This window comes from Alosa pseudoharengus, unplaced genomic scaffold (genome assembly GCF_046254945.1).
Source record: "Alosa pseudoharengus isolate Yale_2024_CS ecotype anadromous, Long Island Sound unplaced genomic scaffold, YU_APseudo_1.1 YU_APseudo_1.1_scf_10, whole genome shotgun sequence".
NCBI lineage: Eukaryota > Metazoa > Chordata > Actinopteri > Clupeiformes > Clupeidae > Alosa > Alosa pseudoharengus.
The window spans coordinates 10,553,297-10,575,476 of NW_027468565.1; the positions used below are offsets into that span (position 1 = coordinate 10,553,297).

Genomic DNA, 22,180 nt, shown 5'->3' on the forward strand with positions numbered 1-22,180 from the left:
ATGCAGTTGACATCCAACTAGAAGTGCAGTTAGATAAATAGGCAAGTTTTCCAGATGACATGTGTACAGTGACAGAAATAGCCTATACAGTGAATATGGAATGTGTGTCTAGACTATAACAAAACAAATTGATAATAATACATAATAATGATAATAATAGCAGTAATTACAGTAGGCCACTGGCATTGTTGTTGGTGACGTGTCTGTTTCCTATTGTTCCATGCCACTCTCCTACTGTCTCAATATCTTAGCAATATCTTAGTTCAATTCAATGTCTTATAATGGTAAAAGATGTGGACAAATACATGATATGATATACAAATAAATCGTTGTTCACGACATGTTATGGTTAAATTATCGGAATGAGTGCGATGGTGATGCAATCCTGCTTTTCAATTAGTTGAGATGGTGTTTGACATTAAATTATAAGCAGGTCAGTTTCACATAATAAGCTATTTGTTTCTTTGGGTCTGGGCTGGTTATAGGCTTCTACAGTTTTTCTGAAAAACAAAGCAGTACAACAACATTTCTATCTCCAAAATAATGCATTGTACGCATGTGTGTACTACGTAGTGCATGCAGCTTTTAATGTCCAAAGTAGCCTATACTGCATAAAAACTACAAATACTCCTCCAAAACTACAGTGTTGAAACTTGAAGTTGTGGAGTTATATTTTAGTAGCCTATTCTATAATAGAATAAATACCCACATCAGTTTTACCCTTGTCTCACCTGTATACAACATATGTCTATGAATTGTAGTAGTGATCAAATGAAAAAGGAAAGAAAGGTGTCCTGATGTGTTGTTTAGGGATGGTCCTGCAATGTTTTCTCGACATATCTTTATGTCTTTTTTCTCCCCTCTACTTATGTTTTCACAGATCCTTGCTCCTGATATCCTGATGTATGGGTTGCACTTCATTATATGACTCCAACAGAACACTCACAGAAAGGAGAGTGGTGTCAAACTACAAGACAGCCAGCATGTAAGCAAGGCCTTGTTTGTCCTTGTTTGGCTACTCATTTGTCTACTTCCTGAAGAGGCTGAAGCATGATGGCCTTGACACCTCAGTCCTTGCTTCCATTAACAGCTGTGTTATGAAGTCCATCCTCACATCATGGTCTACTGCAGCGGTGGATACAAAGGACAATTGGCAGGTATTTTACGTCACTTTTGCATTACTTTTACTGTGATTTTGCTAAATATAGGCCCATATTGTAGATGGAGAAACGCATTGTTCAGCGGATACATCTTGGGCTATACTATTAAGGGACAGCTGAATTGACCACCTAAACCATATATTTTCTGAAAGCCTATAGCCTCTAGATGTCAATTAATATACATTAAGACATGCCCCACCTTCCTACTGATTTTGGTGCATCATAAGGCGTACATAGGCCCATATTGTAGATCGAGAAACGCCTTGTACAGCGGATACATCTTGGGCTATACTATTAAGGGACAGCTGAATTGACCACCTAAACCATATATTTTCTGAAAACCTATAGCCTCTAGATGTCAATTAATATACATTAAGACATGCCCCACCTTCCCACTGACTTTGGTGCATCATAAGGCGTACATAGGCCCATATTGTAGATCGAGAAACGCGTTGTACAGCGGATACATCTTGGGCTATACTATTAAGGGACAGCTGAATTGACCACCTAAACCATATATTTTCTGAAAGCCTATAGCCTCTAGATGTCAACTAATGTACATTAAGACATGCCCCACCTTCCTACTGACTTTGGTGCATCATAAGGCGTACATAGGCCCATATTGTAGATCGATCGAGAAACGCGTTGTACAGCGGATACATCTTGGGCTATACTATTAAGGGACAGCTGAATTGACCACCTAAACCATATATTTTCTGAAAGCCTATAGCCTCTAGATGTCAACTAATGTACATTAAGACATGCCCCACCTTCCTACTGACTTTGGTGCATCATAAGGCGTACATAGGCCCATATTGTAGATCGAGAAACGCCTTGTACAGCGGATACATCTTGGGCTATACTATTAAGGGACAGCTGAATTGACCACCTAAACCATATAGTTTCTTAAAGCCTATAGCCTCTAGATGTCAATTAATATACATTAAGACATGCCCCACCTTCCTACTGACTTTGGTGCATCATAAGGCGTACATAGGCCCATATTGTAGATGGAGAAACGCATTGTACAGCGTATACATCTTGGGCTATACTATTAAGGGACAGCTGAATTGACCACCTAAACCATATATTTTCTGAAAGCCTATAGCCTCTAGATGTCAATTAATATACATTAAGACATGCCCCACCTTCCTACTGACTTTGGTGCATCATAAGGCGTACATAGGCCCATATTGTAGATCGAGAAACGCATTGTACAGCGGATACATCTTGGGCTATACTATTAAGGGACAGCTGAATTGACCACCTAAACCATATATTTTCTGAAAGCCTATAGCCTCTATATGTCAATTAATATACATTAAGACATGCCCCACCTTCCTACTGATTTTGGTGCATCATAAGGCGTACATAGGCCCATATTGTAGATCGAGAAACGCCTTGTACAGCGGATACATCTTGGGCTATACTATTAAGGGACAGCTGAATTGACCACCTTAACCATATATTTTCTGAAAGCTTATAGCCTCTAGATGTCAATTAATATACATTAAGACATGTCCCACCTTCCTACTTACTTTGGTGCATCATAAGGCGTTTGCAGGAAGGTGGACCATGTGCTAATGTATGTTAACTCACATGTATAAGTGACAAGCTTTAAGAAAATATATGGTTTGCATGGCTGAAACTGCTTTGCCTTTATGTTGGAGCTCAAAACCATCATATCATCAAAAATCATATGCCCCATTAATTCACCAATATAGAAAATAGTGCCATGTATACATTTATGTCCTCCAAAGTTTGCAGGAAGGTGGGCCATGTGCTAGTGTATTAAGGGACAGCTGAATTGACCACCTAAACCACATATTTTGTGAAAACCCATAGCCTCTAGATGTCAATTAATATTAATTAAGACATTTCCCACCTTCCTACTTACTCTGGCATATCATAAAGCATACATAGGCCCATATTGAGGATCGAGAAACAAATTGTTCAGTTGATACAATTTGGCGTACACTATTAAGGGACAGCTGATTCAACCACCTAAACCATACTAGGACTTGGTCCACCCTCCTTAAATACTTTGGCGCACTATATTAAAGGCATAGACCTGCATTTTATTAGTGGACTTTATAGTCATCAGTATGTTTGAACATGTCAAGAGAAACACTGAGATTGTAGTTTCTTTCTTTGTACACTTGTTTTATCTCTATTTCTAATTTCCAGGTTGTCAGCTGTTATCAGGCTCATCACCAAAGCAAAAAGACATGCCAGGAAGGAGCAAGGCACAGGCCAGGAAGGAGCAAGGCAAAGCCCGGGGATTATTATTATTATTATTATTATTATTATTATTACAGGTCTCTCTGCACCCGAACCAGCAGGTTCAGAGGAAGCTTCTTTTCTGTTGCTGTCACCCGACTGGACTGTAGCTCTGTATCCCGGTGACAACCAATCAACTAAGCCCCCAAATACCCTATTCCACCCATAGTGTTATTTATTTACAAATGCACATACTGTAATTACAATTATACATAACCATATTCTACTGCTCTTCATGCTATCCATCCTGAACACTTCTTACTACTCTTATAATGTTACTGTTTCTGCACTACAATGGTACTGTTACCACACTGCACATATCTGTCTATATGGTTCATACTGAATATCCATATTTATTCTGTTTTTCTCATATGTTCTGTTAATACACTGCCCATATTTATATCTAATTTATATTACTCTAAACCACCTTCTGTAAACCAACTGCATATTACTGTCTACACGACACTATACAGTATTTCTTGTCCTGCCTATGCACCATCTGTCTATACTTTGTATATCACATTGCACTTTTGCTTTGTACAGGGTTCCCACGGGTCATAGCATTTCTGGAATATCATGGAATTTTAGAAAGTCTATTCCAGACATGGAAAGTCAGGGAATTTTTATCATTTTGGGGGCAAAGTCATGGAATATCAGGGAATTTTGTCGTAGTAGTTTATGATGTACTAGCCAAAATGCATATTTCCACACAGTATGTATATCTGGTTATTAGCTTTACAGCTTGCTTGAGTAGCCCAACTGTGTTAATTCAATGCCTATTTATTCATCTCCCGCTCTAAAAAAGTAAAAGACTCTTGATGCGGCTGCTCTGAAATCATTGGTCGGTATATTGTAAGTCATGGAAATTCAGGTGTTTTGTCAGGGAAAAGTTATAGAATTTTACATTTGACTTACAGTTGGAACCCTGTTTGTACTTTTACTCTGCACAATGACAATAAAGGTGAATCTGATCAAATGTAAATTATTATTTAGTGCCTGTAGTGCTGCTTTGTATTAGCATACCTTTGCTGTTTGTTTTATGTGTATTGGACAACCCCCTGTTTAAAGCAATCACAAACTTACAGATTTTGATTGATCGATCTTGATACACAGATGTGTGTTGTGCTGAAATAAACCCAATTTCACTTATCTTAGGTGCTGTGGGACTTTTGATGCACAAGAAATCTTAAGAAATGGCCGTTCAGAGAGCATTGTTTTGACAGATGTTGACCAACAAAGTTCTTAAATCATACACAAACCATTAAAACATCCATATTTTGATTGAATATGATGCACAGAGGTGTGTTGTGCTGAAATAAACCCAATTTCACCTATCTTAGGTGCGGTGTGAATTTTGATGCACAAGAAATCTTCAGAAGAAATCTTCAGAAATGGCCGTTCAGAGAGCATTTTTTGACAGATGTTGACCAACAAAAGTTCTTAAATCATACACAAACCATTAAAACATCCATATTTTGATTGAATATGATACACAGAGGTGTGCTGTGCTGAAATAAACCCAATTTCACTTATCTTAGGTGCTGTGGGACTTTTGATGCACAATAAATCTTAAGAAATGGCTGTTCAGAGAGCATTGTTTTGACCAACAAAAGTTCTTAAATCATACACAAACTCCACCATACAAACTATACCACACTATACACATTTTTACAAATAAGAACAGTGAATTAATGTGTGCAACTTTAACAAACATTATACAAACTATACAACAATGAAGTGGAAAAGAATGCAAAAGAAAGAAAAACAACATTTTCAAAATGTGCAAACGTAATCACAGTCACTGCTTATGGCAGAGCTGACAGCATCGCTACAGTCATACTCCTTGGTTTAAAAAAACACAATTCAAGGGCCCTTTGATAATTGCACTCTTTAACAAGTGCGGACCATTTATGCTTTCATGCAGGCTATCGGACTGTTGCCCTGCAGCCTGTTCTGCAAGTCTATCTTGATCTATACATGGAGAGTGAATGAAGTTTAGATTATTTTAGACTTTTGTGTAAGATGTGTAAGATTTACACAAACGATGATAAATAAAGTGATGACACCACCCGCTGCAGACCATAGGATGTGAGAATGCGCTCCACAACACAGCTGTAAATGGAAGCAAGGACTGAGGTGTCAAGGCCAGCATGCTTCAGCCCCTTCAGGAAGTGGACAAACAAGGCCTTGTTTACATGCTCGCTGTCTTGTTGTTTGTAGAAGGACACTGCTTTAACAGCTCCTTTGTGTAGGTGTCCTGTTGGAGTCATATAATGAAATGGAATGCATACATCAGGATATCAGGAGCGAGGATCTGTGAAAACATAAGTAACAGAAAGAAATGTAAGATATGTTTAGAACATTTTGAGCTCCAACACAAAGGCAAAGCAGTTTCAGCCATGCAAACCATATATTTTCTTAAAGCCTGTCACTTGTACATGTGAGTTAACATAGACTAGCACATGGCCCACCTTCCTGCAAACTTTGGAGGACATAAATGTATACATGGCACTATTTTGTATATTGTCAAAGTCAGTAGAAAGGTGGGACATGTCTTAATGTATATTAATTGACATCTAGAGGCTATAGGCTTTCAGAAAATATATGGTTTAGGTGGTCAATTCAGCTGTCCCTTAATAGTATAGCCCAAGATGTATCAGTTGTACAGTCGGTTTCTCGATCTACAATATAGGCTTATGTACGCCTTATGATGCACCAAAGTCAGTAGGAAGGTGGGGCATGTCTTAATGTATATTAATTGACATCTAGAGGCTATAGGCTTTCAGAAAATATATGGTTTAGGTGGTCAATTTAGCTGTCCCTTAAAAGTATAGCCCAAGATGTATCAGTTGTACAGTCGGTTTCTCGATCTACAATATAGGCTTATGTACGCCTTATGATGAACCAAAGTCAGTAGGAAGGTGGGGCATGTCTTAATGTATATTAATTGACATCTAGAGGCTATAGGCTTTCAGAAAATATGTGGTTTAGGTGGTCAATTCAGCTGTCCCTTAATAGTATAGCCCAAGATGTATCAGTTGTACAGTCGGTTTCTCGATCTACAATATAGGCTTATGTACGCCTTATGATGAACCAAAGTCAGTAGGAAGGTGGGGCATGTCTTAATGTATATTAATTGACATCTAGAGGCTATAGGCTTTCAGAAAATATGTGGTTTAGGTGGTCAATTCAGCTGTCCCTTAATAGTATAGCCCAAGATGTATCCGCTGTACAAGGCGTTTCTCCATCTACAATATGGGCCTCTGTACGCCTTATGATGCACCAAAGTCAGTAGGAAGGTGGGGCATGTCTTAATGTATATTAATTGACATCTAGAGGCTATAGGCTTTCAGAAAATATATGGTTTAGGTGGTCAATTCAGCTGTCCCTTAATAGTATAGCCCAAGATGTATCCGCTGTACAAGGCGTTTCTCGATCTACAATATGGGCCTATGTACGCCTTATGATGCACCAAAGTCAGTAGGAAGGTGGGGCATGTCTTAATGTATATTAATTGACATATAAAGGCTATAGGCTTTCAGAAAATATATGGTTTAGGTGGTCAATTCAGCTGTCCCTTAATAGTATAGCCCAAGATGTATCCGCTGTACAAGGCGTTTCTCGATCTACAATATGGGCCTATGTACGCCTTATGATGCACCAAAATCAGTAGGAAGGTGGGGCATGTCTTAATGTATATTAATTGACATCTAGAGGCTATAGGCTTTCAGAAAATATATGGTTTAGGTGGTCAATTCAGCTGTCCCTTAATAGTATAGCCCAAGATGTATCCGCTGTACAATGCGTTTCTCCATCTACAATATGGGCCTATGTACGCCTTATGATGCACCAAAGTCAGTAGGAAGGTGGGGCATGTCTTAATGTATATTAATTGACATATAAAGGCTATAGGCTTTCAGAAAATATATGGTTTAGGTGGTCAATTCAGCTGTCCCTTAATAGTATAGCCCAAGATGTATCCGCTGTACAAGGCGTTTCTCGATCTACAATATGGGCCTCTGTACGCCTTATGATGCACCAAAGTCAGTAGGAAGGTGGGGCATGTCTTAATGTATATTAATTGACATCTAGAGGCTATAGGCTTTCAGAAAATATATGGTTTAGGTGGTCAATTCAGCTGTCCCTTAATAGTATAGCCCAAGATGTATCCGCTGTACAATGCGTTTCTCCATCTACAATATGGGCCTATGTACGCCTTATGATGCACCAAAGTCAGTAGGAAGGTGGGGCATGTCTTAATGTATATTAATTGACATCTAGAGGCTATAGGCTTTCAGAAAATATATGGTTTAGGTGGTCAATTCAGCTGTCCCTTAATAGTATAGCCCAAGATGTATCCGCTGTACAATGCATTTCTCGATCTACAATATGGGCCTATGTACGCCTTATGATGCACCAAAGTCAGTAGGAAGGTGGGGCATGTCTTAATGTATATTAATTGACATCTACAGGCTATAGGCTTTCAGAAAATATATGGTTTAGGTGGTCAATTCAGCTGTCCCTTAATAGTATAGCCCAAGATGTATCCGCTGTACAAGGCGTTTCTCGATCTACAATATGGGCCTATGTACGCCTTATGATGCACCAAAGTCAGTAGGAAGGTGGGGCATGTCTTAATGTATATTAATTGACATATAAAGGCTATAGGCTTTCAGAAAATATATGGTTTAGGTGGTCAATTCAGCTGTCCCTTAATAGTATAGCCCAAGATGTATCCGCTGTACAAGGCGTTTCTCGATCTACAATATGGGCCTATGTACGCCTTATGATGCACCAAAATCAGTAGGAAGGTGGGGCATGTCTTAATGTATATTAATTGACATCTAGAGGCTATAGGCTTTCAGAAAATATATGGTTTAGGTGGTCAATTCAGCTGTCCCTTAATAGTATAGCCCAAGATGTATCTGCTGTACAACGCGTTTCTCCATCTACAATATGGGCCTATATTTAGCAAAATCACAGTAAAAGTAATGCAAAAGTGACGTAAAATACCTGCCAATTGTCCTTTGTATCCACCGCTGCAGTAGACCATGATGTGAGGATGCACTTCATAACACAGCTGTTAATGGAAGCAAGGACTGAGGTGTCAAGGCCATCATGCTTCAGCCTCTTCAGGAAGTAGACAAATGAGTAGCCAAACAAGGACAAACAAGGCCTTGCTTACATGCTGGCTGTCTTGTAGTTTGACACCACTCTCCTTTCTGTGAGTGTTCTGTTGGAGTCATATAATGAAGTGCAACCCATACATCAGGATATCAGGAGCAAGGATCTGTGAAAACATAAGTAGAGGGGAGAAAAAAAAGACATAAAGATATGTCGAGAAAACATTGCAGGACCATCCCTAAACAACACATCAGGACACCTTTCTTTCCTTTTTCATTTGATCACTACTGCAATTCATAGACATATGTTGTATACAGGTGAGACAAGGGTAAAACTGATGTGGGTATTTATTCTATTATAGAATAGGCTACTAAAATATAACTCCACAACTTCAAGTGTCAACACTGTAGTTTTGGAGGAGTATTTGTAGTTTTTATGCAGGAAAATCAGTATAGGCTACTTTGGACATTAAAAGCTGCATGCACTACATGTACGTAGTACACACATGCGTACAATGCATTATTTTGGAGATAGAAATGTTGTTGTACTGCTTTGTTTTTCAGAAAAACGGTAGAAGCCTATAACAGAATTTTTTGTCACATGAATTACCCAGACCCAAAGAAACAAATAGCTTATTATGTGAAACTGACCTGCTTATAATTTAATGTCAAACACCATCTCAACTAATTGAAAAGCAGGATTGCATCACCATCGCACTCATTCCGATAATTTAACCATAACATGTCGTGAACAACGATTTATTTGTATATCATATCATGTATTTGTCCACATCTTTTACCATTATAAGACATTGAATTGAACTAAGATATTGCTAAGATATTGAGACAGTAGGAGAGTGGCATGGAACAATAGGAAACAGACACGTCACCAACAACAATGCCAGTGGCCTACTGTAATTACTGCTATTATTATCATTATTATGTATTATTATCAATTTGTTTTGTTATAGTCTAGACACACATTCCATATTCACTGTATAGGCTATTTCTGTCACTGTACACATGTCATCTGGAAAACTTGCCTATTTATCTAACTGCACTTCTAGTTGGATGTCAACTGCATTTCATTGGCTCTGTACCTGTACTACTCTTTTAAATTACAATAAAGTTGAATCTAATCTAAATCTAGCCTAATCTAATATCTAATATTATGGGCTACACACATTGCAATTCTCTATTGAATTAAACCCCTCTCTTAATCAGGTTAAAGAAATACAATATTATATTATAATATAAGTGAATATCTAACATCTGGAGAACTGCTGTATCAGAATACAATTGTTTTATACCTGATATGTGGCCTAAAACAATGCGCGTTTTCGCAACGAAATCTATTCACGTTCATCATGATTATCGATTATACATGCCTGGCTGATAGGCTACCTCCCAGCTGTTAGCTGTAGCCCACACTAACAATATTAGGCTACAATGTTAATTTACACAGACAACAGCTGTTTTACAGATTAATGTAACATTACATCATGCACGTTAGCTAAATTATAAATTGTGCAAGCCTACTCTGAATTCACAGTATTGCCCATGCATAGGCTACTATTTCATGTTAAATCAACTTTAAAATGTTTTGCTCAATTGCTAGCAAAATGATCATGCTAGCGGCAGTAGCAAGGCTCACCTCATTTCCCATTTGGATTCTTCTTTTTTCTCCGTCCCTGCTCGGTTCTTGTTTCTGGATTCTGGGGTTCAGCCTTCTAAAACTGCTAGCTAGAAGGTGGCTCCTTCTAACCCACAACTCAAAGCAGGCTTAAGAGTGTGAAACTGCACGTCAAAAGCATCAAATAACATTCTCGCCATTTTGTGAGGTCAGGCTTTTTTGACAGATGACGTGGTTCTGTTGGCTCGTTGAAAGCGAAATACAACGTGATAGTAACACGATAATTACGTCCTGCTCAACACGTTTTTTAACAAGGAAACGTGTTACACAACACGTCCCAATAGATTAATTAACGTGACAGTGACACGTTCAGACGTGAGACTGGGTTGCACACACATACACACTAACCCCCCATTGGATATGATAAGCAGATGTAAGCACCCTTGCATAACGCTTTGCGTATATGCAGCTATTTTGAGCGGAGCACCCTTTTAGCATCATAGACCGGCGTGAGTCACTGTGTCGTCTGAAGGCGAACATGCAGAGGCCGACTTAAGGAGAGAGAGAGGGGCCCTCCGAGAGTACTGTCAAGTGAGGTGAACTTGACAGTTTTCAAAGAAAACAGGAAAAGGGCCACACCAAAAAAAACCTTTCCCCTTGAAACTGGATGACAGTGTTATGACACTACCGAGACACAGTCCCTGGCAAGCGTCCTCAAGAGCCGCATATTACACAAGTGGACACACACACGCACAGTGACAGAGGCGAAATCTTGCATAATTTTACAGAACCGTATGACCTCATTAAGATGACCGTCTTTCCAACCGTCTTCTCAGATATATATATGCTTTTATGGACTGGATCCGTTTTGGGGAAAGAAAGAAAAAAATCCAAGCTGTATTTTAAATATGACGACATCAACAGCTATTGCTTAAAACATGAGCATTAGCAGTAGATGTTTGCAATCATGTTTGTGCGACTGTGAAATTGTGTAGGTTAGTTTTCAGCATCCATGGCCAGAATCATTATTAATCAGAAAAATGCAGTTAAGCCTCACAACCCCACTAATATCAAAGGGTTTCATCATAATACCCACCCCCATTGTTGAAAACGCATTAGTATGACTGCCTCTATAATTATTCATGTTATTTATGTTTAATGTATGCACTGAATGATTAATTAAAATGTCACTTAGGTCCTTTTCAAATATCAACAGTGCATTTAAAATGGCAGGGGTAGCAATGTGGTTTGGGGTATTGGAGCCTCACAGAGTTGTAACAAAGATCCAAGAATGTTACACTGATTTTCATTATAAATAATAGATGTGTGTAAATATATGTACATTGAAACATTAATACATTAAAAATATCAGGCATACAAATGATAAAAGCAGTGACTATGGGCAGATATGGGGGGGGGGGGGGGGGGGGGGGTATACTCTTCTTGGTTGAAGAAAATTCTAGCAAATTTGAACAAATTCTACTATCTCTTGGACCCTGTCCTGATACACTCTTAAAACCAATGTGTTGAAAACAACACAACTTGCGTTGTTTTTAACACATCTCTGTGGCCAGATAGGGACAACACAGTTTGTGCTGTTTCCTTTTTTTTGATCATCTTTGTGTTGCAACTCGAACAGGGGTCATATAATAGACATACAGGAAGACGGATCAATAGATACTTCATTTTAACCTGGCTTCGCCCACCTAGAACTCCTTTCAGGGAGATACTAGTCTGGAACACCATAATTAACAAACTTTTCCATCAGACCCCAGAAATGACGGTCCAATCAGTGACGGGAGGGATGACGCTACAGTTTCAAAATCGAAACTGGTAAATTGTAGTAGCAACACCTTCATACATCAAAAACTGTAGTCAGAAGAATGTGTACATTTATTTACAGCAAAGGTAGGCTTACATACATTGTTTCCTGACTGCTGATGCTGTTTATTGACAGTTTGTAAAGTTTAGGCAAAGTAGGAAGTCATTTTAGGAATCCTTGATCAAAATACCTCTGAAGTTCGCCTACAAAAAAGCTGCCATCTTTGAGATCCAGTATCTTACGATTTTTCCTATGGGAAAATAGGGATTTGAATTATTGCACCTGTTAAACTCTTGCGGGGACGAAGAAAAACACACTTTTGAGTGTGTTTTGACTTACCTGCATTGAGATAAAACATGTGGTGATCTTTTCAAAATTGCAGTGGGTGGAGGAGAAGGATCACATTCATGACATCACATGGCATTGATTGGTTAAAGAGTTGTTGTTCCAGGAACACCAATGTTAATCCAGGAACAACTCTTACTAGAAGAAATCATGGTCACCAAAAACTACTACATGGACCTTAACACTGTTGTGATCATACTTAAAAGCTAAGAGATTTTCCCCCAGTCCAGGTATTTGAAATGTATACCACATACCATGATGATGGTCTCACTTGTGCATTAAGTCTACTTATGAACACTGTGTTAGTAAGCAATTATGTGATTGAATACTGTGGCACTTTGTAGTAAAATGTAAATTAATGTTAATGTAAATTAAAAAATAATAATATCCCTGAGCAAACCTCACTTTGTATCGACATGTACAATTATGTGTTTTAAATAAATTGATAATAAATTGGACCTATTTCAATTATTTCAAAAAGCAACCTCAGGGACCAGGAAATTATATAGTCTACCACCCACTGTGCCATTCCGAAAGGTCTACCTTTTTTCCCTCTTATCCTGAACTGTACTGTAGAGAAAACATTCTCAATACAAGAACGACTCTAGCCATCTCTTAGCAACCATATTGAAAAAGCCTTTCAGCAGGAGAGATATTTTCTCTGTCCTTGACTTTGTACCAGGAACATGTGCGCTTTTTTTTTGAGTTTTTAGAATGACAACAACTTAAAGCAAATCATTATTATAAAGTGGCAGCACTTTTGCCACTGACCATGCAGCCTAACTTTGTAAAAGTGCCTTTGTGAAGAAAGGTCTTTGTACTGCACTGGAGGCGTATTAGATCTGGCATTTTCTGCCCATGTGAAAGGGATGTATGACTCATGCAATTTTACGTAACATGTTGCACTGGCAAAAATCTGATCATGTTCTAACTCTTTTCTGTGTTATGTATCAAGTTTGCTTGAGCTAGGTGGACAGACACAAAGAGATGCTTGGGGTGCATCTGTAATTCAGTTCAATTTTGCCATCTCATTCACTTACTCATCTCCCTGCACACACACACACCACCACCCCAACCCCACTCACCCCCTCTCCACCTACAAACACATCCAGTGAACATCCCTTCTTGAAGTTGCCAGGTGGTTTGTATCTAACACTGCCAAACGCCATCAGTGACTATCTCCTTCTCTCTCGCCTCTTCTCGAGTGGGCTGCCTTTATCTCCAAGGCGACATGGGCGCAATGAACCGAGATTAGCGCCGGGAAGTCTTGGGAGAAAACTTTCATTACATCATCGCCATCAGTGTTGTGGGCCTGTTGTGTCTTTTTTCTCTTATCTTTCTTTTTTCTCTTTGAGATATTAGCATACATCAGCTTTACGGCTTGTTGTGCGGCGCAGCACGGCATGGCGCAGTAGCATATGGCCCCGTGCTCCGCCACACAGCTGGTTAGCAGCATGGCCTCCCCTGGAGTGGATGTGAAGTGTTCTCTGAGCTAGATTCAATCAAAGGGGACCAGCAGGACAGAAATGCCCTTCGACTCGCTTCATTAAGGAGGAAATTCTCTATTGTGACTCAGTTATTTTCAGGGGGTGGGGGTGGGGGGGGGGGGAATTTAGACGGAGGGTGTTACACCGGATGTGTTGCTGTCAAATAAAAAGTTAATGAAAAGGGGGGGAATCTGCTGGAGAGTCATAGGTTGTATACTGGGGATGCATAAATTGGGATGGACAGTATTTTGCCTTTGTCAATCCTTACGTTAGCCTGGCGGGGCCATCCTATATCATTGAGATGTATAGTCTGGCATCGAATCATTCACCTCGCTTAATCCAAGGGGCGGGCAGAGAATTGTCTTTCAAACTGCCTAGGCATGCAATAGGCCAGCGCTACGACCATATCCGTATCCGGTAGGCAAAACGGCAAACACATCCTTCTTAGAAAGGAATGACTTAAGTGCATTGTGTTGCTCAACTTTCAAAGAAAAGCACAAGTCCAACTCCTCCAAAGTTGACGCCAACGCTGATTCAAACAACCGCTCTTCGTTCACCATAGCCACCTTCCTTGTTGTTCACCGTCACAGGACTGTCGTTATCCTGTTAAGCCCGCCTTAAGACTCTCTAACGAAATAGAGCGCTGTGATTGGAGAACATCCACGGTGTTAAGCCAATAGAAATTCCTATGGTTCGATACTAGACGTACAGGCTGAGCAAATTAATTTGCCGCCGCTAGGGTGCGTCTAGATTTCTAGGCTATCCTTACGTAGTTTAGGATTTTGACTGTCTGACTGCTCTCAGTGTTCCTGTACTCTTATACTTCTTGTACTCTCCAGAAAATCCACTTTGCATCCGAAGTCAGAGATACGAAAATCAATTGAGGGACTAGGTTCCCTCCCATGGTGATTTCCATTGGCAGACTGATTTTGGCTAAGAGAAAATGTTAGACCGAGCACAACACTTGTCATGGCTAAGGATGGCAGCTTTCGAGCATATTGACATTATTGACATGCTGGTCCCAAATGGAGTATAAAGTCAATGGGGGGAATGTGTGCATTTGTATGTTCTCATCCTCTCCATGATGCTTGTGGAGCAAGAATGCAGCATTCAGTAATTAAGGATGTACACGCCCTATTCCATTCAGGTGGATCTTAAGTTTGTAATAAAAGCAAACAAACAAACAGGTAGAAAAAGCTCACTTCGTCCATAAGAACATCATGATGAGGCAGATATCAAGCTCTCAGCTGAACAATGATTCATGACTGGTTCAAAGAGAATCTGACAAAAGCCAGCACTCAGAGAGCTGTCTTTTTTTAAGAGACTGTAAATTTTTTTTTTTTTTTTCCTTAGACTCCATAACACATTGACATTGTGTTGATGGAAGATAAGGGCATATGGTAAAGCAGGATAACTGTACAGATTAGCTATTTAGTATCGTTTAGCAAGAAGTCAATGTCTAGAGACACTCTTGTGACCAAAGAATTGTGGTGTAAATGTAGGATGTTATTTCTATGTCATTTGACCATTCCACATGCCTCTTGTATGTGAAGCTTAGCACAGTTAGGAGGCTAAAAGTAATACAAATAAAGCTACCTTGTTTGCATTCATTTTCAATGTGCCTTTAATCCACGGTTGCACCCAATACCAAGACTATGCATCATGTGATGTGTCAAGGTAATGATTGCACCCACAAGTCTAGCTATCAGTTTATCTTTGTTTCTGTCTGTCTGTCTGCCTGCCTATCCATCTACAGTATCTGTGGGGAAAGAAAGAATCATTCTTCTTTGTACTTTTTTACAATGGGACATCATTCTCCTCCTGAATTCCGGCTGCAGAGAACAGTGAAGCATACAAAGATTTTTCTGAAGGATATCTTTGGAAAACAAAAGTACCCTCTCATTGTCTATCAGCCTTCCAAGACAGGGACATTTTAATTGAACTAAACACAATGGTTTGTGTCAAAGCCTTGCCACGTTGAAAGCGAAACGATCATCTCCTCAGCCAAGAGCATGGCAACTCTGTGCTTCGTCTACAGCTGGCGCCAGCATTGTCTCAATTACAGCTGAAGTGTGAGTCAGAGACAAACTACAGCATGAGACAGAGAGAAAGGAGTGTGTGTGTGTGTGTGTGTGTGTGTGTGTGTGTGTGTGTGTGAAGAGATGGAGGAGCCAGCAGCGTTAGAGGCTAACAGAGACGGCAGGAGGTGCTGGGAGGGCGATGCAGAGGAGAGACGCAGGGCTCACGATTTTCCTCAGGAGGAAACATCCATCCTGTGGTGCAAAGAGAGAGAACGAGAGCTAGAGAATGTGTGTGTGTGTGTTCTAGAGAGAGAAACAGAGCATTAATGTGCATGAGTAAGAGAAATGGAGAGAGATCAGGGAAGAAGAAGAAAAAAAGCGATCTTGTGAAAGAGAGCAAAAATCATAAGAGAGTGTAATAAAGTGACATGAGCGGCGGTGGCAGATGGCTGTAGCGAATGCAGGCATCCTCTCATTAAACCATTCGTGGGCTTCACAGCGCCCGCTCCATCACGCTCCCAAACAATAAAAGCTTCCCCTCTGAGCCGTAGAAGTGCAGCAGACAGGGAGTCCTCCCCAGAGTGCCCATTCATCTCGCGCTCACACGCGTACAGTGGGCTCCCCCCCCCCCACGAATTTCCCTTTAGGAGGGTAAAACCAAGATGAAGCAGCAGAAGTAGGAGAAGAAGGGGGAAAATAATCCACGCTGTGGTACTACTTTCTCATCGACATCCTTCCCCCTTTCCTCCTACGAGACGAGCCTGCCACTTCATATGTGCTTTATTATTTCGTTTTTTTCCCCTGCCACGTGTGACAATTATTTCACAGCAACTTCCCTTGGGAGTGGTGCCCAGCAACAAATGACACATGGAGAAATTGCTTGGCAAACAAATCAGTAGCCTCTAAACAGACAGAGGCAGCTGACTCGCACCTGTTACCTCGGGGCGGCGTTGAGAGGAACACTGAGGAGTGCAGTCAACTGGCACTCGCAACACCTCCTCATGGCGCCAGTAAACACAGCACTCTTCTTGGCGTAATGGAAGGGTTTTCTGTGAGAGACGCCACATCATCTGACCAGCTTCCAGCTGACCCCGGGGGCGAGTCTCGTACAGGTGTGTCCTAGATATGGTGTGTGTGTGTGTGTGTGTGTGTTGGATCAGACAGTGAGCACTTCCAGGGTCATGTTTTGTCTGTGAACCAGTAAAAAGTGTTGCAAAATGACATTGTTTTACATGATACTATTCACTGAAGATGAAGGTAGAGTTTTGAGTAGAAATCTTGTGTTTGTGTGTGTGTTCTGTGTGCGCATGTGTTTGCATGGGTGTGTTTTGTGTGTATCGGCATGTTTGCGTGTGAAGCTGTGTACCCTGTGCAATCACCACAACACTATGCCAACCATGTGCAAATAACTCTCCCAAAAAAATCACGGATCCAAATTATTCTGTTTATTAAACAAAACTGACGGAAATTAAATATTGATCCCCGAGCCCAGCGTAAGGATCGATCGGCCATCCCGCGCATGCTCCCGCTGCCTCCACCGCCGGAGGTGATCGGTTTCTGCCAGAGGAAAAGTTGTGATCTGGGGCCTGTTTAACACGCTCCCTTCTGTTCTGTTCTACCCCCTCCTCCCCGACCTCTAGACCATTAGAAAATGGGAGGAAAGCAATTCTGTGTGCCTGTTTCCCCATGGCCTCTTAAAGGAAAGATTGCAGAGTTGGAGGCTTCCAGTGCAGGCTCTCCTTCTGAGGCTCTGGGGTTTATTTCCAGCTGAAAAGGCTCTTTGCATTATTCCAATAATAACAATAATAATAAAAAGAAAATGCTTGCACGCAGTCTGGCTCAGATTTTTTTGATGAGGCTGCAAAAAATGACCGCTCTCAGCTGTAGTGCTCTCCAAATTAAAGTGACGCCAGGTATCATGTCTGTTAGTCAAGTGAATCTCTTGAAAATAGAAGGAGTCCTGCAGAGATGCTAAGAGGGTTTCACTTTAGAAATGGCAAATTCATTAAAGAGGGGAAGATTACTAAGAGACACTAAGATTTGATTGAGACATTTTGCCACATTTCCGTTCGGTTAATTGCTGTCTACCTATTGCTGCCCACCTTGACAAACTGTACCTTCATACACTTCCACCCACATGCAGGCATTCATCCGGTCTACAAAATATTCCGGGGCACGCGGAACAGAAGAGGTCCTTCATCCTTCACGCTTATGTCATGCTGTCTCTAGGCAGCATCTGAAGCGTTGCCTGGATACAGACCTCGAAAGCAAAGAGGCCAATTAATGACTATGCCACCCTGAGACTGGCCTGCCCACAAGCTGTGCCACCCTGGCGAGCCTCAAACGTGCAACTCTCAGCGGGGAGGTGGAATGGCACCAGGTGGCAGGCACCAGCGACGAGAGGAGCTCGCTCAGGACACAGCGTGCCAGAGAGGAGCAGCGCCGAGCCTCAAAGACCACCCCAACAGCCAAGAAGGATCAGCAGTTAACGGGAGAGGGAGGGGTATTGGGGGGGGGGGCTCTCACAGTCACTCACAAGGGTGTTCAAGGTGAGCCCTGGAATTGGTAGTCAAGACCCCCTGGTATAAAGGCTTCTAAAAGAGTATTAACTCAGTCTTTAAAATGTATTTTTGGTTATATCCACACCTATGAATAAATATGAAGCAAATTAGTGAACCTGAGATTTTAAACAAGGTTCTTGCAATTAACAGATCTTTGCAATGACTTGGAGTCATTGTGATGAGTCATAAATGACTTTGAAGGGCAACCACTGCCGTTCCCATGCCTGCAAAGCACACACTGAATGCACCAGTGCCATTAGAATAGGGTACCATTATCTCATTTGAATTAGCTAGCAGGCGGCCTAATATGAACAACAGAAGGTGAAGAAGAAGAGCCTACTATGACTTGTATTCAAATGAAGTGAATACTGGATGTGTTTAGGAAATCAACCCCCTTCTTAGTCGCCTGGACTGCTGTCATATCTGATTGGCAACTCAGATGCCATTAATCCTATCAGTCAGGAGTACTTCTCCAAGCTTCCTTTCTCCTCCTCTCAATAAGGTGTAGCCTACTAAGGAATCGCTTTGTAAATATTTGATACATTAGTGTGAGTTTAAGAAAGTCCATTTCACCCTGAATGTTTCTTTCAGCTTAGAGGCTCTCTATTCTTGGTATAAATGATGGTGGAGAATGTGACCGTGTAATAGGAGCAATTACAGTCTGGTGAAGGAGTGGGAGAGGGAAAAAAAATCCCACATCTCCTCCTTTTTTTCCTCCCCATTACCGCAATTTACCGCGGCCTGTGAAATTAGCATGGCCTGTTAAAGCAAAACAAAGACGCTTTTATTCTATTACAAATGGGTAGGCCTGGGCAACAGTGCTTATTGTGGGAAAAGGCAAGGATAGGCCCGCAAACAAACGGCGGAGATAGTGTACGAGGTGCAAGGCGGATTTAATGGATAAACTACAATAGCCGTCTATTAAACCTTCCGGTGCGAATGTAATGCTAGGACGTGTTGTTTACCACCAGATTGGCTTAACGACTGGACCGACATGTACTGGACTGGTTTAATGTAGGAACATAATGTGGATTTTGCCGGACAAACTAATTCACTTGCATTTTTCTAGCATATACGAGTGGATGCTTAATACCCATTAAATTGAATCATTTTAAATTCTATTAATGACCCATTCAGAATACTGGATGCCATTCACTTGACACACTCATTTAAAATGAGTATGCAATCACTTTAAATGGCTTTTGACATTACTCTAAAAGAAAAGCTCTCTAATAATGAACGTACTTTCACGTTCCACGATGCAATCATTGCATGTTTGTGACAGACAATGCTGATTAGAGAGACACTGACACATTTTGTGAAGTGACGAGGATCAGTCTGCCATTAGCAGCAATCTGCTGTGGTGCAGGAGGAATGAATGTGGTTTCATCTGGCATTATGCTCTTGGCACCTTCTCAAGTGGGACATGCTTTCTGCCAGAACTGTAACCCCCCCACCCCACCCCCTTCACAACGCAGAGGGAAACAGAGAACACGACTTCAGAGCACTCGCCTGAACAGAGGGACTGACTAACAACAGCCTGTCGGACCGACGGGCAGGGTTAGGGTGTTGGGGGGTGGCGGTGGAAGTGGATGCAGGCCTGCCTGCCACAAGCAATTTTAACACTTTAAAGCCTCTCATACTCATCCCACCTCCTTTCTAGTCTGTGCTCCCTACTTTCATCTCTGTCTCCCAAAAACACATTTTGAATGTCCACTAGACACACAGGCACACACAGAGCTAATCAGGCAGGCATCGTGTGTGACAGACAGCATATATTTTGGTTTGAATGTGTATTCTTGGCAGAGTGTAACATGTCTGCATGTTTGCAGATATGGGTGGTTTTAATATTCCTCTAAATGGCTTGAGGAAAGTTATTTGTAAGACTGCATACATCCCTTGTAACATGCACACTCAATATGCGCAACATGGTATAAATAAATAAAGCAACAACCTTTAGCTTCCAGAGTATTGTGCAGTAACTGGGTGTTGGCACTGGCGCCTTAATGCAGGGGCTTACCTGGGCTTCAGCCCAGGGGCCTCGACCAATGAGGGGCCTCCTAATAATAATAATGATAATCAATAATAATAAACGGCGTGTCCCTATTCGCGGCGTCATTAGCCTACTCTGGAGCTAGCCTAAATAATTGAGCACATCGTACTGCTCTACAATTACATCCATGCAGAGGCCCCCTTTGTCTTCTCCAATTCTAAAATGTAACAAAATGTAACAAAACGTAATAAATCCCAACGGGTGTAGCTAGAGGAGAGGCTGAAACTGACTGACAAACTTATCATACAAACTCTGGAGATAACGTGGGTAGGATTGAAGCAACGATAAACGAATGACGTGGATTCCTGTAACTGTCCATGAAAACAGAAGGCATAGCAGGTAAATATCGTAACAAATAGCCTGGAAATGAAACGGCTTTAAAAACATGTATTTCACTTGTCTCATTGGAGTGAACGCAGAACATGTGCTGTGGCGCAAATAAATGAATTAGTGATCTGCATCTCCGTTCACCAACAGCTAAGTTTGTGCTAACCCATTCGCACATATAATAAATAGTCTATGTTATGTTTTCTCCATAATGCATATGCAGCCATGTTCACGTCACATGAGCTTGTTCTGTAGGCTAAAAGTATTTCTGTCCCTCCCAAACTGCGTTAAACTGGTGTGTTAAGTAATATAATTTCAAAAAACTCCTGGGGAACCCCCCGACACGACAAACACATGCACTTTTGAAAAGCTTTTAAACGTCCATACCCATCTTTTAACTTAGCCTACAGCCAGTGTTGTAAAAGTTCAACGCTTGTTTTCGTGCAGTAGGCTAGCCTTTTTGATAAGCGATGTCATGGGTAGGCTGACGTGATTCGAGGGCTTTCTGTTCCTGTTTATGTAAAGGTTTTACATGCTGCATAATGATAGGCTACACTGCATGTTATTAACCAAAAGCGCACGCTATGTGTCAGGTCAGATCGCGGGCCGGGTATCATTTAATCATAATTAATATTTGCGGGGGGGGGGGGGGTCCTTAAAAAACATATAGCCCAGGGGCCTCGGGTGGTATTAAGGCGCCCCTGGGTGTTGGGTATGTGTGAAAAAGTTCATTGTGAATGAATATAACATATATGTCCAAAATGTCAAGTGTACAATTGAATATTCAAGAAATACTGTACATTCTTGTATGAGTTGTGGGAATATGCTATCATACAAACAAATGTGGCTTCCCTAAAAAAACAGGTAATACCTGAAGACTGCCTCCAAGCAGAGATACGAGTTTGGATATTCACTAAGATCCATGGTCTGTGTGTGTGTGTGTGTGTGTTTGTATGTGTGTGTGTGTGTGTGTGTGTGTGCTTGTCTGTGTACATATTTGCACATGTGTGCTACTATATTGATTTTGATTTCCCATGCATCAAAACCCCCCCTGCTGTGGAGCAGGCAAAACCCCACTTGAGAAATTCTCGAGGCTTGCAGGAGATCAGAAGCAAGGCAGCCACAAAAGGAGCCCATACATGTCATGCCCATGTCTCTCATTACTGATTAATGCTGTGTATGACATTTCCTCTCCTTCCCCAGCCTCCCTCTCTTGCTCTCCCTCTCTCTCGCTCTCTCTTGATTCGATCGATTCATCTTGTGCAGCAGGGACATTCAAAACACCAGGACGATAATATGAATTAATAAGTGCTGCATTGCAGCTTATGGCATAAATCTGCTTCCGAAAGAGACTGTGTGCGATGCAGG

General features: G+C 41.1%; 2 long non-coding RNA genes across 2 annotated transcripts; one reads left to right on the forward strand and one right to left on the reverse strand.

Annotated features, from left to right (window-relative positions):
* Positions 1 to 1,105: 1,105 nt before the first annotated feature.
* Positions 1,106 to 4,422, forward strand: LOC143139532 (uncharacterized). Its single transcript, XR_012990434.1, has 2 exons — positions 1,106 to 1,157; positions 3,348 to 4,422. It is a non-coding gene; the product is annotated as an uncharacterized LOC143139532 (long non-coding RNA).
* A 659-nt stretch (positions 4,423 to 5,081) lies between these two features.
* On the reverse strand, positions 5,082 to 10,579 carry LOC143139540 (uncharacterized). The gene is made up of 3 exons (XR_012990435.1): positions 10,218 to 10,579; positions 8,454 to 8,730; positions 5,082 to 5,754 (listed from the first exon to the last, which is right to left on the reverse strand). It is a non-coding gene; the product is annotated as an uncharacterized LOC143139540 (long non-coding RNA).
* Between the last annotated feature and the right edge of the window lie 11,601 nt (positions 10,580 to 22,180).